Source organism: Hyaena hyaena, unplaced genomic scaffold (genome assembly GCF_003009895.1).
Source record: "Hyaena hyaena isolate Hyena2069 unplaced genomic scaffold, ASM300989v1 scaffold_289, whole genome shotgun sequence".
NCBI lineage: Eukaryota > Metazoa > Chordata > Mammalia > Carnivora > Hyaenidae > Hyaena > Hyaena hyaena.
This window is the reverse complement of record NW_024080920.1, coordinates 524,705-542,670: the sequence shown is the minus strand read 5'-3', so window position 1 is coordinate 542,670 and position 17,966 is coordinate 524,705.

Here is a 17,966-nt window from a genome sequence, read left to right as displayed (position 1 = left end):
CCAAACAATTCACACGGGGTGCCTGGGTGGCTCAGTTGATTAAGTCTCTGACTTTGGCTCCGGTCATGATCTCAGGATTCATGAGTTCGAGCCCTACATCGGGCTCTGTGCTGACAGCTCAGCCTGCTTTGGATTTTGTGTTTCCCTCTCTCTCTGCCCCTCCCATGCTCACGCTCTGTCTCTCTCTCTCTCTCAGAAATAAACATTTAAAAATTTTTTTAATTAAAAACAATTCACACAATTATAAATAATGTTTGCTGAATAAATGAATTATCCCACGGAGATGTGATGTCTCTTTCCAAACTCCTATAGTGTTTTGACTATAAAACTGATAGGGCACTTTACAAACTCATATATTTTTTTAAATTTATTGTCAGCCTTGTTCCAGAGATGATGTAAAGTGGCTCTACCTTATACTATAAAGTGAATTCTCCAAGAGAGAAGCAGTATGATCTGCTCAGTTTCGCATCTGAGCTACAAAGGTGTGTAACAAGTATTTGTTAAATGAACACAATCTGCTTAGACAGAACAAAGGACAAAAAGTTCTGCCATTTCTACTTTTTAACCAAGGCAACTAAATGATTACAAGATTGTATGGGAGCACCTGGGTGGCTCAGTCAGTTAAGCATACAACTTCAGGTCATGATCTCACAGTTTGTGGGTTCCGGCCTGCTGATAGCATGGAGCCTGAAGCCTGCCTCAGATTCTGTTTCCTCTCTCTCTGTCCCTCCCCCACTCAAGCTCTGTCTCTCTCTTTAAAAAATAAATAACACATTTTTAAAAAAGAATGCATGAAACTTGCTTATGTGACTACAGAGCCATTTTCTCTCAGTTTCCTAACTCTACAAGTCCCATTACCCAAAATAATGGAGACAATCTCAGAGTCTTTAAAACCTAGAAGAGCCTGATACACACAATATCTTTACCAATGTCACCTTTAACACTTCATACAGTTCAAAAAAACATTTTATATAATAAGGCTAATCACATTTTTTTCAGCAGATAGTGAATAGTCATACTGCTCTGATGATCTGATTAAACTAAAATTTATTGAGTTATATTTTATGCCAAGAATTATGCCTAAGTCCTTTACATAAACTATTTTATTCATCTGGCTAAATCAGAATTTCACTTAAAATTTTTAAAAAATTTTAATGTTTGTTTATTTTTGAAAGAGACACAGAGTGCGAATGGGGGAGGGGCAGAGAGAAAGGGAAACAGAATCTGAAGCAGGCTTCAGGCTCTGAGCCCCATCTGCACAGAGCCAGATGTGGGGCTTGAATTCACAAACTGTGAGATCATGACCTGAGCCAAAGTCGGACGCTTAACTGACTGAGCCACCCAGGTGCCCTCAGAATTTCATTCTTAAAAGCCTGTTGGAGGGGTTCCTGTGTGGCTCAGTTGGTTAAGCATCTAACTCTTAATTTCAGATCAGGTCGTGATCTCATAGTTTAGGAGATCGAGCCCTGTGTTGGACTCTCTGCTGACAGCAGGGAGCCTGCTTGGTATCCTCACTCTTCCTCTCTCTCTGCCCCCTCCCCTGCTTGCATGCTAGCTCTCTTTCAAAATAAATAAGTAAAACATTTTTAAAAACCTGTTGGAGTGAACCCCTAAAATAATGTTTATTCGTTGTCATTTTATTTTTAAGTTTATTTATTTTGAGAGAGAGAGAGCTGGGGAGGGGCAGTGAGAGAGAAAGGGAGAGAGAAAGTACCAAGCAGGGTCTGCGCTGTCAGCGCAGGGCTCAATCATGAGCTGAGCCAAGATCAAGAACTGGACACCTACCCAACTGAGCCACCGAGGGACCCCAGTTGTCATCTTAAATTGACAATACTAATGTAAATGTAAATTACTCTTAAAATCATGTTTTATCCAAATTGTATTACTGGGTTTATCTTTCAGTGGTTAAATAAGATGGGAACAAAGGACCATTTTAAAAGTACCTTCTTCAGTACCAAGAAGCCTGATTAGATAATTAAGGGAGAACAAAAAAAAGTCCAACACTGGTGGTCTGTTAACAGGATAACCTGGGCTGTAAGTTTTAGCAGTTTCCCCAACAAAGACTGTAACCTATGAGTAGCAATAGGTCTCCCTTGAGAAGGGGTGGAGGGTTGGGGGGAAGAAACTACGCTAAACTAAAATCCTTTTTCTACAAATTTATTTAAGTATGTTGGGATTCAAGCTACCAAAATATCACTGTAATAAACTTTATTTTTCTGTACCTCAGGATTTTTGCTCTAGATCTCCTTAGGCAGGTTTACCAGGATAATGACCCTTCTCCTTACATCTAAAATGCATGCTTTTGGGGCGCCTGGGTGGCTTAGTCCGTTAAGCGTCCGACTTTTGCTTAGGTCATGATCTCGCGGTTCGTGGGGTCGAGCCCCGCGTCGGGCTCTGTGCTGACTGCCAGCTCAGAGCCTGGAGCCTGTTTCAGTCTGTGACTCCCTCTCTCTCTGACCCTCCCCTGTTCACGCTGTCTCTCTCTCTCTCTCTCTCTCTCTCTCTCTCTCCTAGAAATAAATAAAACATTTTAAAAAAAATTCATGCTTTTACTTTCATGTTTTCTCTGTAGTTAGGTTATTTTATTGTAGAACATCCCTTCATCCTTCTTAGAAATGTTAGCTATAATAAAATACTGATATGCCCAGTTTATCAGTGGATTTAGAAGGAACTAACACTAAAGCACTGGTATAACACATCATGGATATCCAATAAACATAGATCCTTAAAACTACTACTATTATCACCAAACATATTTTTATCCTGTAGGAAGGGAGAAAACTGAACAGAGAACAAAACATTCACATTGTTTCTTCTTTTCTATTTTAAGATGTCAAATAAGATTTTTATTTTAAATAGGCCAGTAGACCACCAAAGAATTTGTTTAGTAGTAACTAATATATCAGAAAATAACTGGATTAAGCGTCAAAAAAATCCAGGATCCAGTCAAGCTCTGCCAAGAATCAGATGTGACATGTGATCAAATTATTTAATGTCTCTGGGCCTCAGCTTCTTCAACTAAAATGATAATTTCTACAGGTACTGACAGTAGAATTAGATATATTAAAATATTCTATACATGTATTGATTATATATTAAACAGATTCTGTAAAGCACCTACTAACTGCTTGGCAAATGGCAAGCACAGTAATCTACCCACAGCATTTTAAAATATTATTAAAAATTTCTAACATCACAAAGTAAATAGAATTGTACCATAAACCCTCATATTAACTACCCCTAGATTTTCTTCAATTATCAAAATTTGTCATACTTGCTTCCTCTATCCTTTCTTTCCTTTGCTAAAATATCTTTTAAAAATATTTTTTTTTAAATTTTTTAAAATGTTTATTTATTTTTGAGAGAGAGGGAGAGAGAGGGGGAGAGAGCGAGCAAGAGATGGGAAGAGAGAGAGGGGGAGACAGAATCCAAAGCAGGCTCCAGGCTCCAAGCTGTCAGCACAGAGCCCGACGCAGGGGCTTGAACTCACGGACCACAAGATCATGCAATGAGCCGAAGTCAGATACTTAATCTACTGAGCCACCCAGGTGCCCCCCAAAATACTTTTTATGTTTATTTTTTGAGAGAGAGTGAGTGAGCTTAACCAGCAGAGGGGCAAAGAGAGAGACAGAGAGAGAGAGAGAGAGGGAGGGAGGGAGGGAGGGAGGGAGGGAGAATCTGAAGCAGGATCCAGGTTCAGAGCTGTCAGCACAGAGCCCAATGCTAGACCTCACAAACTGAGAGATCATGACCTACGCCAAAGTTGGAAGCTTAATCGACTAAGCCACCCCAGGTGCCCACCACTGTGGTTTTTATTTGTATTTTCCTGATGATGAGTGATGCTGAACATCTTTTCATGTACCTGTTGGCCATCTGTAGGTCTTTGGAAAAATGATCGTTCAGATCCTCTGCTCATTCTTATTTTCAGACTATTTATTTTGCTATTGAATTGTAGGATTTCTTTATATAATCTAGGTATTAACCCTTCATCAGATGTACGATTTGCAAATATTTTCCCCATTCGGTAGGCTGCCTTTTCATTTTATTGATGGTTTCTTTTGTTGTACAGAAGCTTTTTAGTTTGATGTAGTTCTGCTTTATTTTTGCTTTTGTTGCCTTTGCTTTTGGTGTCAAATCCAAAAAATCATTGCCAGAACTGATGTCAAAGAGCTTACCACTTATGTTTTCTTCTAGAAGTTTTATGGTTTCAGGTCTTATATTCAGACTTTAATCCATTTTGAGTTAATTTTAGTGTATTTGCATGTTGCTGTACAGTATTCCCAATAAAATATTTAAGCATTTTTAAAAATATCTTTTTACAAGAATATTTTTAACTCAGAATCCAATTAAAGTGCACACATTTGGTTGTCATGTCTCTTAAATCTTTTTTCTTACAAAGCAATACCCCATCATTTTTTTTCCCCTTTCTATTCAAATGACTTGCTGCAGAAACCAAATATGTTCCAAGTATGAGACATCCTTATACTAAAAAACAAAACAAAACTCACTCATTGTTCATCTGCAATTCAAATTTAACTAGATGTCCTGTCGTATTTTGGCCTAATCTCACAACCCGTTATTAGAATCAAGTTCTACATTTTGGGCAAAAATATTTCATAGGTGTTACTATGTGCTTTGAAATATATCATATCAGGGGGCGCCTGGGTGGCTTAGTCGGTTAAGCGTCCGACTTTCGCTTAGGTCATGATCTCGCGGTTCGTGGGTTCGAGCCCCGCGTCGGGCTCTGTGCTGACTGCCAGCTCGGAGCCTGGAGCCTGTTTCAGTCTGTGACTCCCTCTCTCTCTGATCCTCCCCTGCTCACGCTCTCTCTCTCTCTCTCTCCTAGAAATAAATAAAAAATTTTTAAAAAAATTAAAAAAAAAAAGAAATATATCATATCAGAATATATGCAAATGTTTGCTAGAGTTGCAGGCCAATTCCTTCATTGTCAAGTTTTCTCATCAGCCAATCAATCCAATGGTTTCATCCAATGATTGCTACATGCCTCAATTATTTCATTGAGGCAATAGCAAAATGCTAATTTTCAGAATGTATCATTGTTGGTAGAATTTTCTTATAAAGAAAAACTTTCAGTCAACAACTAGGGCTATTTGATCATCCAAAGTAGAGTTTGTATATGAAGGCAGCAATAAAGGTATTCTTTCCTTTTAATTTCCAATTTTCAGAGTAAGCAGTAGTGCCCTATTTTGTTTTGTTTTTAATGTTTATTTATTTTGAGAAAGAGAAGGATAGAGAGCGAGCGAGGGAGGGACAGAGAGAGAGGGAGACAGAGAATCCGAAGCAGGCTCCACAGTGTCAGCATGGAGCCTGATGCAGGGCTCCAACCCACGAACTATGAGATTATGACCTGAGCCTAAACCAACAGCTGGACACTTAACTGACTGAGCACCCCTGCCCTAGTTATTTTGGATGGTATCTAATGAGTTCCTTTAGGATTTGGGTTTTGCTTTTTTAGGGGAGGGTGGGTTGGTTTTTTTTTTTTAATTTTTTTTTAATGTTTTTATTTATTTCTAGGAGAGAGAGAGAGACAGTGTGAGCAGGGGAGGGTCAGACAGAGAGGGAGTCACAGACTGAAACAGGCTCCAGGCTCTGAGCTGGCAGTCAGCACAGAGCCTGACGCGGAGCTCGAACCCACGAACCAAGAGATCATGACCTAAGCGAAAGTTGGACGCTTAACCGACTAAGCCACCCAGGCGCCCCATTTTTTTTTTAAATTCATATTAACTCATGTTTTGATTTTTTAAATATATATTCTATGTGTTTCAATTACCTCAGTCTCCGACAGCTTTATCTTATTCCCTGACCAAAACCTAAAATCGGCTTTCCTCCAAAAAACATGTCTCAGTTTAGGGGCGCCTGGGAGGCTTAGTCGGTTAAGCGTCCGACTTTCGCTTAGGTCATGATCTCGCGGTTCGTGGGTTGGAGCCCTGCGTCGGGCTCTGTGCTGACTGCTAGCTCAGAGCCTGGAGCCTATTTCAGAGTCTGTGTCTCCCTCTCTGACCCTCCCCTGCTCACGCTGTCTCTCTCTCTCTCCTAGAAATAAATAAAAGTATTAAAAAAAAAAAAGAAAAGAAAAAGAAACATGTCTCACAAGTTGCTGCCCATTGTCCCATATCCAGCTAAAGATTATGCATTCGCAGCAAGTCTTAAGCACAAAGGGCCTGAGCATTAGCGAAAGATCAGGAATAGCTGTATATAGCCACAACTAATCCAGAATGGTCACTACTTTGTATTTGAGTTACTGAATATTTTTCCTAGGTTAATTTTCAACTTAAGTGTCAACTCCTAACAATTAGTTTTGGCTTCTGGAAGTATTTATTAAGAAGGATTTTGAAGAAAGATGCCTGGGTGGCTCAGTTGGTTAAGTTTCTGTCTTCAGCTCAGGTCGTGATCTCACAGTTTGTGAGTTTGAGCCCTGTATGGGGCTCTCTGCTGTCAGTACAGAGCCTGTTTTAGATCCTCTGTCTCCCTCTCTCTCTGCCCCTACCCTACTCTCTCTCTCTCAAAAATAAACATTTAAGGGGCGCCTGGGTGGCTTAGTCGGTTAAGCGTCCGACTTTCGCTTAGGTCATGATCTCACGGTTCATGGGGTCGAGCCCCGCGTCGGGCTCTGTGCTGACTGCCAGCTCAGAGCCTGGAGCCTGTTTCAGTCTGTGACTCCCTCTCTCTCTCTGACCCTCCCCTGCTCACGCTGTCTCTCTCTCTCTCCTAGAAATAAATAAAACATTTAAATAAATCAATAAATAAACATTTAAAAACAAAAAAATCAACAAAAAACAGAAAAACAAAAAAGACAGATTTCGAGCATTTAAAACCATTAATAGAGGGACATCTGGATGGCTCAGTCGGTTAAACATCCAGCTTCAGCTTAGGTCATGATCTCGCAGTTTATGGGTTCGAGCCCGTCGGGCTCTGTGCTGACAGCTAGCTCAGAGCCTGGAGACTGTTTCAGATTCTGTGTCTCCCTCTCTCTCTGACCCTCCCCTACTCACACTCTCTCTCTCTCTCTCTCTCTCTCTCTCAGAAATAAATGAAACATTAAAAAAATTTTTTTTAAATAAAACCATTAATAGAATACAGGATGAAAACTGGAGTAGGGGATGGTGTCAAGCCATTTCCATTTTGTTTCTTGTGCTCCTCATATATTGGACTTAAGAATTTGCCACTGACACCTTTGTCACACTGTGACTACAAGGATGTAAACAAAGGTGGCAGGATATAACCACCACTAATGAAGCAAAACAATCAAACAAATGGAATATAAGACCAAAATCTGGGTAAATTAAGTATTTCAAATATTTTAAGAAGTTTGTCTGGGCACTTGGTCAGTTAAGCACCCAACTCTTGATTTTGGCTCAGGTCATGATCTCACAGTTCAGTTTGAGCCCCACAATGGGCTCTGCACTGATGGTGCAAAGCCTGCTTAGGATTCTGTCTCCTCTCTCTGCCCCTACCCTGCTCACTCTCTCTTTCTCTCTTTCAATATAAATAAAAGTAAACTTAAAAAACAAACAAATAATGCAGAACGTTTTTATTACTCTCAAAAGCTTCCTCATGCCTCTTTGCATTCCTTCCTTTTCTCTGCCCCTGGCCCTAGGCAACCACTGATCTTCTGTCATTATATATTAGTTTGCATTTTCTGAAGTCTTCTATAAGTGGAATAATACAATATAGTCTTTTTTCTATCTGGCTTTTTAAATTTAGCGTAATGATTTTGAAATTTATCTGTGATGCACATATCACTCTCTAATTTTACTTAGAAGAAGGAAGACCAGAATGATTCAGAGAGTGGCCCGATCTAATACAGCTCTCAAGTAACAGTTCTAAGATTGGAACGTAGGTCTTCTCATGCTAGTCCCATGTTCCTTCCACTATTCCATGCTTCCTCCTTCACAAGTAGTAGCAAAGACAGCCACACTGCCCTCCCCCCAATGACACTATCTACACTGCTCAGCAGACTGGCAGCCTCCCGCATCTGTCCTGCAGCACGTCACAGCTCAGTTCACAGCTGCCACCACCATGAAAATGCCCTGCAAATCAGCAAAATCAATATGGGGCCAGATGGCAGGGTTTTATATGCAGGGCCCACTCACATTCAATGCCACAAGTATGCAGAGTTCTCCTTTGTGATAATCAGGATCTACTGGGTCTCAGCTGTTGGGGTAACAATCAGAAATAGCTCTGGAAGAAATCCAAGCAATTTAAACTTTCTTATCCTGGTGTTAGAAAAAAATCAACTGGAAGGGGAATACATGTAACTTTATATACAATTAAGAAAGTTTATTCATATTCCAGGATGTGGATAAGATCCAACTATTTAACATACTCTCTCAAACTCTCCATTCATCTATCTAAACTATGTAACTTTATCCCTCTGAATTGCCTGAAACTGAACTTGGAATCAGATTAGTTCTCAGTCATCTAGCTGCATAAACTTGGGCAAAGCCAAGTTTCTCTGGAGTTTCATTCCCCTCTAAGGATGCAGTAAGATGTTTATGTAAAACTAATTTGAAAACTATAAAGTACTCCATAAAGATGGGACCATGCTCTCTTACTCAGCACCGGATCACTATGCCTGAGTTAGATACAAATAGATGCACCACATGAAGACTTTTAACATTGTTAAAAGATAATTTCTATTATTTGTTTTTTTTTTAATGTTTTATTTATTTCTAGGAGAGAGAGAGAGACAGCGTGAGCAGGGGAGGGTCAGAGAGAGAGGGAGACACAGACTCTGAAATAGGCTCCAGGCTCCGAGCTGGCAGTCAGCACAGAGCCCGACGCGGGGCTCGAACCCACGAACCATGAGATCATGACCTGAGCGAAAGTCGGACGCTTAACCGACTAAGCTACCCGGGCGCCCCTCTATTATTTGTTGAAAAGCTGAATATATAACATAGAATCAAAAGGTAAGGAATTCAAGTTACTAAGGTAGACATACTATACTTGCAAAATATACTAATTAATAGTAATACTATGTGTAGGCTTCTATTCAATCTATTTCATCAACGACAATTGTACAAGTATTTTGCTCTCCTTCATGGACTGGCATAAAATAATTAACATAAATGTCTGATTACATACGCAATATATATTAGATGATGCTATATATTAAAAGATCAACGCTTGATACAAATAAAAGTCATGTGTATGTGTGGTCTTTTTTTTTTTTTTTTTTTTAATTTATTTCTAGGAGAGAGAGAGAGACAGCATGAGCAGGGGAGGGTCAGAGAGACAGGGAGTCACAGACTGAAACAGGCTCCAGGCCCTGAGCTGGCAGTCAGCACAGAGCCCGACACGGGGCTCGAACCCACGAACGGTGAGATCATGACCAAAATGAAAGTTGGATGCTTAGCCGACTAAGCCACCCAGGTGCCCCTGTATGTGTGGTCTTATCTGATTTTTCTTTTCATCAACTTTACTTATAATAAACTAGACCCATTTTAGAAGTATAGTTCTATGAATTTTGACAAATATATATCGCTGTAACCACCACATCAGTCAAAATACAATCAATACAATCCCATCAATCAGCTCTAAAAATTCCTAATACACCCTTGGCAGTCAATCCTCTCCTTCACCGTGGGCCCAAGGTAATCATTAACCTGCTTTCTGTCTCTACAGATGAGTTGTATTTTCTAGAATTTCACATACAATAAAATCATATAGTGCTGTTATTTTAAATCCATGTAACATACAGAGACAAGAGATTTTCAACTCTGATTTTTATTTCTTAGGCCTTTGGAATAAAGTTAAAATACTGGTTTTTATAACTTTTTCACTGACCTAGATAACATCTACTAATAAAAGAAGAAATTTCTTAAATGAGTCTGATTTTTTTTAAAGTTTATTTTGAGAGAGAGCATGCACACATGCAAGCAAGGGAAGGGCAGAAAGAGAAGGAGAGAGGGGATCCCAAGCAGGGTCTGCACAGTAGCAAGTAGCCCCAGAGCCTTATGTGGGGCCTGATCTCACAAACCATGAGATCATGACCTAAGCCAAAACCAAGAATCAGACACCTTACCAACTGAGCCACACAGGCACCCTCATCACTCTAATTTTTTAAAGTCAACCTGAGAAAAAGTTGGTGAAACAAATATACATATAGTGTCAATGACTTGGGGAAAAAATTACTTATAAAAAATACTCTGAAACAATCCCATGGGTAAATAGAATATTTATACTTAAAGAGTTCTGTCTTCCACGCCTAGGGGAAGACAACTGAGTAACATTAACCCAGGGGCAGGTATTATAATTCCAAAAAACTTGAACATATCAGAATCCACTGTTATGTTTGTAGAATTGTCAAGATTATTCGATAGGTCTAATAAAAGTTTTGATCACTGGGGCGCCAGCGTGGTTCGGCTGGTTTGGCATCCAACTTGGGCTCAGGTCATGATCTCATGGTTTGTGGTTGTGGGTTCAAGCCCCACATTGGGTTCTGTGGTGACAGCTCAGAGCCTGGAGCCTGCTTCAGATTCTGTGTCTCTCTCCCTCTCTGCCCCTCCTCCGGTTGTGTTCGGTCTCTGTCTCAAAAACACATAAACATTAAAAAACTGCTCTTAAATTTTGATCACTATAAAAAAGTAGAAACCCTAAACGTAATGTCTGTGTATTCCCTGACAATTAGAAAAACTAGTGAAAAATGACCTAAGTTCAAAAGCATCCAAATTATTTTTAGTTTCTCAAATTCATGTGACATCCCAAATACCTGATTATCAAAGAAGAAAACAGGAAAAAAGTGTCAATAAATCCCTCAAGGACATCATTAAATTCAAACAACTTTATTGAGATATAATTAATATACCATAAAACTCACCCACTTAAAATATATAATTCAATAGTTTTTAGTATATTTAGAGTGGTGCAACCATCATCACAATCCAATTTTAGAACATTTTTATCACTTTAAAAAGAAATTTCATACCATTAAATTTTAGATGTTACACTAAGATATTAAAGGGAAAAGCAGGGCACCTGAATGGCTCAGTTGGTTAAGCATCCATTTCTTAGTTTCAGCTCAGGTCATAATCTCACAACTCCTGATATCGAGCCCCACATCTGTCTCTGCGCTAATGGTGCAGAGCCTGCCTGGGATTCTGTCTCCCTCTCTCTCTGCCCCTCCCCCTGCTCATGCTGTCTCACTCTCAAAAGTAAATAAACATTTAAAAATAAATAAATAAAAGGGAATAGCTCCTCCCCTAAAGCATTCATTTCTATAATTATCAAAACCAAAATTAACAGTGGAAGAAAATGATAAAATGTATTGAAATTTTCTATAGAAATTTGAGCTGTGGGGCTACCTGGCTGGCTTAGAGAGTAGAGCGTGTGACTCTTGATCTTGAGGTCATGAGTTAGAACCCCATATTGAGTAGAGAGTTTACTTAAAAATAAAACTAAATTTTAAAAATTTGAGCTGTGGTTAAGAGTGGTCAAGAATGCACATGCTGGAGGTGCCTGGCTGGCTCAATTGGTACAGCATGTGACTCTCAATCTCAGGGTCATGAGTTCAAGCCCTACGTTGGGCATAAAGCCTACTTTGAAAAAAAATACACATAGTGAACACTCTTTTAGACTCTTCAAGCAGAGAATAAAAATCTCAAGAGCTTTACTTGGATAAATTAGAAAGGCATAACACGGGGCACCTGGGTTGCTTAGTCAGTTGAGCATCCAACTGCAGCTCAGGTCTTGCTCTCACAATTGGGGAATTTGAGCCCCTCATTGAGATAGTGCTGTCAGTTCAGAGCCCGCTTCAGATCCTCTGTCCCCCTCTCTCTGACCCTCCCCTGCTCACACTCTCTCAAAAATAAATAAAACATTTAAAAATTTAAACAAATAAAAAAGGGGGCATAAAGAACACGTTCTAGGGTGTGGTGGCCATAGTTTTTAAAAAGTAATTAAAGTGGCATCTGGCTAGCTCAGTCAATAGAACATGTGACTCTTGAGCTCAGGGTTGTAAGTTTGAGCCCCATGTGGGTGTAGAGATTATTTAAAAATAAAATATATTTTTGGGGCGCCTGGGTGGCTTAGTCGTTAAGCGTCCGACTTTCGCTTAGGTCATGATCTCGCGGTTCGTGGGTTCGAGCCCCGCGTCGGGCTCTGTGCTTACTGCCAGCTCAGAGCCTGGAGCCTGTTTCAGTCTGTGACTCCCTCTCTCTCACCCTCCCCTGCTCACACTGTCTCTCTCTCTCTCCTAGAAATAAATAAAACATTTTTAAAAAAATAAATAAAAAATAAAAATAAAATATATTTTTAAAAGATTAATTCAATATAAGCTTAATAATGGATAAACCAAAACCTACCTCATTTTATTAAAATCCTTAGGAACCCTATCCTTATTTATTTTAAATATAATAAACCTGCCTGTGTAGAAGTCTGACTCACTTGTACATGGACTCCATAGCATCAAATAATATTTGTTACTTTGATACTGGTTAATAAAATAATAATAATAATTTATTTCTATTATAAAAATACAGTGAAGGGGCACCTGGGTGACTCAGTTGGTTAAGCATCTGACCCTTGATTTTGCTCAGGTCATGATCTCACAGTTAGTGGGAACGAGTCCTGAGTCAGACTCAGTGCTGACAGCGTGGAGCCTGCTTGGGACTCTCTTGCTCTCCCTCCTCTCCTTCTACCCCTCTTCCCTTCTTGCACTCTCTTTCTCTCTCTCAAAATAAATAAATAAACCAAAAAAGTACAGTGAAGAGGAAAATAAAATGTGCCCTTGGGTAGCTTTTATAGTAGCTGAAAACATTTGTGTATTCACAGCCTTTTTAGAAGAAAAATATTCAAATTGATTACAGAAAAATTCATGTTCCCAAATTAAAAAAAAAAACCTCTCCAACAATAAAATTTCAAATTATTTATGCTGAGCAATTCCTGAAACAACTAAGAGTTCATAAATGCCAGAAATATCCAGATCATTTGTGAGGGAATTAAAAAAACACAACCACACAGTAAACAGAACTTAAATGTAATCCTATACAGAACCTGACAAACACAATTCACAAAGTTCCTTAAATGACCATTAATTTTTAAAATGTTTATTACTTTTGAGAGAGAGAGAGAAACAGTGAGAAAGGCCAAGAATCCCAAGCAGCTCCATCCTGAGCCGAAACCAGGAGTCGGACATTTACCTGGGCCACCCAGGTGCCTAATTGGCCATTAAATTATCAATAAATATTTCTGTAAGGAAACACTTTTAAAAAGGCCCCTTTAGCAGATTACATGTATAAAATGTGAAAAGATAATATTTCTAAATATGATTCTATTCTATTAAAGTCTTTTTTAAAAAATTTAATGTTTCTTTATTTTTGAGAGACAGAGCATAAGCAGAGGAAGGGAAGAGAGTGGGAGACACAGAATCTGAAGCAGGCTCCAGGCTCTGAGCTGTCAGCACAGAACCTGATGTGGGGCTCAAACTCAAGAACAAGGAGATCATGACCTGAGCTGAAGTTGGATGCTCTACTGACTAAGCCACTCAGGTGCCCCAGTCCTTTTTCTAAAATTATTATTATTAGAGAAAAAATTCTTAAAGGAAATGGCAGAGAACATATAGTTCTTGAGAAAAAGAAAATAGAGGGACAGTGAAGCAGGTTATCGTCACCAAAAGAAAAAAAAAAGTGTGGAAGAAGAGAATACAATAAATTAGAGAAGGCAGAGCTATGGAGAACTTTCAGAGTCAAAAATCAGGGGGCTAAGTCAGTAATACTGAAAAATAGTTTGGCATTTTCTTATGAAGTTGAGTCTTCATATAGCATACAACCAAACAATCCAACTCCTTGGTATATACCGTACAAAACTTTTGCACATGCTTCAGGAGGCACATATAAATATGTTCATAGCAGCACTCTTCACGAGAGCCAAAAGCTGAAAATAACCTGAATGTTTGCTGGCTGGAGACTAGATAAATACACTTGGATATAGTCATATAATTGAATATTATACAACAGTGATAAAAGAACAAACTATAGCTACACTCAATTTATCAAATCTCAGAACATCATTAGAAGAGCAAATCCTAGAAAACTATGTTGTTTTTAAGGCTTGAACAAAAGCAGGCAAATCCAACGTATTATTTAAGCATCTAATCCCAAAATGTAGAATAGTGGTTATTACCTCAGAAGAGTGAGCAGGGAAATGTGGAACAGGAGGGGAACAAAAGGAGATGATGTGTTAGGTCTAGGACATTTATTACTTTTCTATTATGCTTTATAACCCACATATATGTTTCACACATATTCTGTGGTATACACCACAGTGCATTTCTATAAGATTTAAAAAAAAAAAAAAAGGAAATCCTATGGCTAGCCAGGTCAAAAGAGATCATCTAATCAACAGATAATATAATCTAGAACATTTGGCCTATGAAGGATTCCTTCATCCTTCATACCTTGCAGTTTGGCCTGCATAGAGTTTTAAAAAATTGTTTTTTAATGTTTATTCATTTTTGAGAGAGAGGGAGAGACACAGCATGGGACAGGGGAGGTGCAGAGAGAGCGAGTGCGAGACACGGAATCTGAAGCAGGCTTCAGGCTCCGAGCTGTCAGCACAGAGCCTGATGCGGGACTCAAACTCACAAACTGTGAGATCATGACCTGAGATGAAAAGTCAGACACTCAACCGACTGAGCCACCCAGCCGCCCCTAAATTTTTTTTAGGGTTAGTTGCACTATTTAAAAATCAAGAGCAATTAAAAATCCAGTTTTTATTTTTCTTGAGAATCAAAAGACAGTTACATTAAGCCTACAATAAGATAAGGCAACAGGCCAAAATGGAGCTGTGGCTGCTCTCTTAAGAAGAGCATATACTGCTCACGTGCTCTCTCTCAAAACAAATAAATAAATAAAAATAAATAAACATTAGAAGAGCATATACTATCCTATACACCATAGTCTCTCTGCTCCTGGTTCCTTTATGCCAACCAACCAATTTTATTCATTTACATTAACAGGTTAGCCCTGTGGGCATTTGAGTTCAAGAGCTAGGATGTGGTCCAACATCTTCATTTCATGTAGGAACTAAAGCTAGCTCTGAATAATTAAGTGACTTCCCCAATGGTCACATAGCTTTCAAAGGCTAATGACCGTGGCCTCTTTAAACATTTGTTTTTCCCTCTCTACATACTCAATTGTGTATGTTTTAAATGAATATTCTGTTTCTGAACGTAAGGGAACTACATAGGAAGGTCAGCAGGTATTAGAGCATATTATACACTCTAATTATTATTCAAGTAGTATGAGAATAAAAGGACTAAAATAGCTTGATTGCCAAGAAATACTTCATCTGAGTTCCCCTAAATTGTGACAATGACCACTTTTAAAAATATATAAAACAGCTTTACTGAGATCAATCCACATAGCACACAACTCACCCACTTAGAGTGAATTCAGTGGCTTTTAGTATGTTCACATACTAAACTCCCAACCCATCCAGTTCTAGGACACACTAACAATGATCTCTTTTTAAGGGACTGTTAACAAAGTCACTGGACCCACCATACTATTAAATATACAAGACAAATCCAATATTCTCAATTTTCATTAAAATGTTTCAGTACCCTATGTTAGGCATAAGTTCCCTCCCTAATTAAGAACATAAAAAATTCAGTATTATCACTGGAAGATTAAAAGGCGGACAACATAGTACCCCTCCCTCAACAAGGGAGTTAGACTCTAGGGATTATGCTATCTATAGACTAGTGATCTCAAGAGAAGACAAGTGATACTAAACAACTGCTCAAAACAACAGCTGCAAAGGAATGAGAATATATGACACTTGAAGGAATTCTTAAGGCTAGATGTGGAATTTGGGATACCAATCATGTGAGTTATACCCAAAAGCAGTTTTTGAGAGACTGTTTTCTCAGTGGAAAAAGATAAAAGTTTCAAGTTTTCGATTAGGTAGCCAATACTTTGCAATTACTGTAATTCCTTTCAAAAGCCCCACTATGAGCTTATTAAGTTTCTAAGTTTGGTGAAAAGCATGGGAGCAATCACCTAAAAATAAAGATAACAAAATTGTTGAACCCAGTTAGCTTAAAACAGTAAAAGTATTACTCTTTTTAAATATAGAGGCTTAATTTTTAACATTTTTTTATTTTGGGGAGAAGGCAAGCAGAGAAGGGGCAGAGAGATGGGGACACAGGCTCTGTGCTGACAGGCTGACCGCAGTGAGCCCGATGTGGGGCTCAAACTCACAAACCATGAGATCATGAGCTGAAGTCGGACACTCAACCAACTGACCCACCTAGGTGCCCATAGAGGCTTAATTTTTAAAGAACTCCCAGGAATAGATGGTAGCCAATGCTAGGTTTAAATTCAGTGCTTTAATTTTAAAATCCTGATCTAATCCAATTGTAAGTTGTCATTCACAGATTTTTGCCATTGTGCAGTTATAAAATACTTTCACGAAGATACATCTTCATGTGTTTCACTGGAAAAATAATTATTATCAGTTTTTATAAATTACTAACATGATATAGATTCTTTTACTGAAGGTTAGATCCTTTTGGGAACTGTTGCCATATTGGCACCTGGAATTATTTCTAAAGGAATGATGCTGAGAAAGCAAAGGAAAATTCAAACAATAATTCTATTCACTGGGATCTAAATTATTAATATGTAACTAATTGTACTTGCTTCTTCCCAGACTTTTTGTGATAAATGGTAATTATCATCACCTCCCTTTTTAAAAATGAAGAAATGAAGACTTAGATAATTAACGACAACTATATGGATTTGTTTGATATGTTGGCTATATGATTCCATGCCACTAGTTCTAACCAATCAAATCTCAACACAAGCAGGCAATTAACTTAAAAGACTGCTCCTCATTGCTCATAACACTTATCACTATATAAAATTATCTTGTTTGATATTATCTCCTCCCACTAGAATAAGTGACCTAAGGCAGTGACCTTTGATGAGAGTGGGAGGAGGCCATTTAAGAGTGGAATGTTAATAAATGCACAGAAAAATAAAAGTCTAAAAAATGGACTAAACTGGAAAGAGGAAAAGGCTAGACTATAGGGGGATTGTAGGACATGCTAAGTAAGGAGCTTGGACTTTGTCCTTTAGATAGATGACAGGATGACACTGAAGGATTTTAGATAAGGGAGCAGCATGGTCATAACTGTGGTTCGTAAGAATAACTTCATAAGAATGTTTGGCTCTGTAGTGTGGAACATTGTTTGGAGGGGGCAAAACTGGAGGCAGGCAGGGCAGTTAAGAGACATGTAATTATCTAGGTGAAAGATACTAGGACAAAACCACCAAGGCTTTGATGGCTGGAATGAGGATAGAGGGGGAAATGTGACAAATATTCACTCTATTAAATTGATTGGACCTGTTGATTAGGTTTGGGATTAAAGAAGAGGAAAGGAATCTAGGATGCTTTCCAGTTAAGCTCTGAGTCACTGGTGGATGATATTGTCACTCACGTACCCCTACCCCCTCACCAAGGACAAGAAAGGTGGAGGGGCAGTTTTGTGCAGAGGTCACGAGTTTGGTTATTGACAAGTAGTTCAGATGCTTAATCATGGAAACATATTGATAATGATCCCTGCATGATTTTTCTGCAACTAAAATTACACTGGAATTCTAGAAGTACCATTTAATAATACTGTACAGTATTTAGGCAAAAAAGACTCTAGGTGAGGTTTCATTGGATCATTACAGAAGACCTCACTCAGAAGGGAACATTTGAGATGAAATCTGAACTACTACAAAGGAATCATTCATGTAAAGATCATGAGGAAGAGCATTCCAGGTGTGTACGTTGGCCTTAAGTGGACATGAGCATGGCATGATCAAGCAATCAAGAGAACACCAGTTTGGCTCTAGCTGAGTTGGTGACAAGAATAGTAGGAGAAAGGTAGGGACCAGATTATGAGGGTCTATTGGACCAAGCAGTCTGGATTTTAATTTAAAATGAAACAGGAA